We start from the raw sequence: 1202 nt of genomic DNA, 5'->3' as shown, positions 1-1202 counted from the left end.
TCAGTTTTATCAGAGAATTGGCATTCAAATATGGAGTTCCACATAGCATCATCATTGACAACAGGTCAAACTTTGATTCTGATGAGTTTAGAGCTTTCTACGCTTCTCAAGGCACACGAGTCGACTATGCTTCAGTCGCTCACCCGCAGTCGAACGGACAAGCAGAAAGAGCGAATGCCTAATTCTCAAAGGACTAAAACCCCGACTGATGCATCATCTCAAACACGCAGCAGGCACTTGGGTTGATGAACTTCCGTCAGTTCTCTGGGGTTTGAGGACAACTCCCAATTGATCGACTGGACAAACTCCTTTCTTTTTGGTCTATGGAGCCGAAGCTGTTCTGCCAAGTGACCTGCTCCACAACGCACCCCGAGCCGAGCTCTTCTTCGAAGAGGAAGCCGAGCAGGCCCGGCAAGATCCAGTCGATCTCTTAGAGGAGGAAAGAGAGATGGCCTTGATCCGGTCGACCATTTATCAGCAAGACTTGCGTCGATTCCACGCCAGAAACATGAGGGGTCGAACCTTTCAAGAGGGAGACCTGGTTCTTCGAGTGGATCAACAGAAACCACACAAGCTCGCCGCGGCTTGGGAAGGCCCCTTCATCATCACCAAAGTTCTCCACAATGGAGCATACCATCTTTACAGCGTCGAGCATCAGAAGGACGAGCCACGGGCTTGGAACGCGGAGCTGCTTCGTCTTTTTATACTTAAGCACTCGTTCGAATAAAATGTAATAAGAAGTACCTTTGTAATTTGTTCGTCAGAGACAAAAGCTTTTCAGTCTTCTCGCACGATTGTTGTTGTTTTTACTTACCTCCGAAATCCCCCAGTGGGTGGGCTTAGCCGTGAATCCGTTTCGCCTAAGTTCGAAAGAAAATCCTACCGAGTGATGAGCAAGCCTCTCACTCGGGAGGCTTAGCCACGAATTCGTTTCGCCTATGCTCGAAAGAAAATCCTACCAAGCAGTGAGCAATCCTCCCACTCGGGGGCTTAGCTGCAGTCCAGTGCTCGCCTAAGTTTGTAAAATCCTCCCGAGTGGTGAGCAATCCTCTCACTCGGGGGCTTAGCTGCAGTCCAGTACTCACCTAAGTTTGTAAAATCCTACCGAGTGGTGAGCAATCCTCCCACTCGGGGGCTTAGCTGCAGTCCAGTACTTGCCTAAGTTTGTAAAATCCTACCGAGTGGTGAGCAATCCTCTCACT

The sequence above is a fragment of the Triticum dicoccoides genome, chromosome 1A (assembly GCF_002162155.2).
Source record: "Triticum dicoccoides isolate Atlit2015 ecotype Zavitan chromosome 1A, WEW_v2.0, whole genome shotgun sequence".
In the NCBI taxonomy this organism is placed as follows: domain Eukaryota; kingdom Viridiplantae; phylum Streptophyta; class Magnoliopsida; order Poales; family Poaceae; genus Triticum; species Triticum dicoccoides.
Note: the sequence above shows the minus strand (reverse complement) of the source record.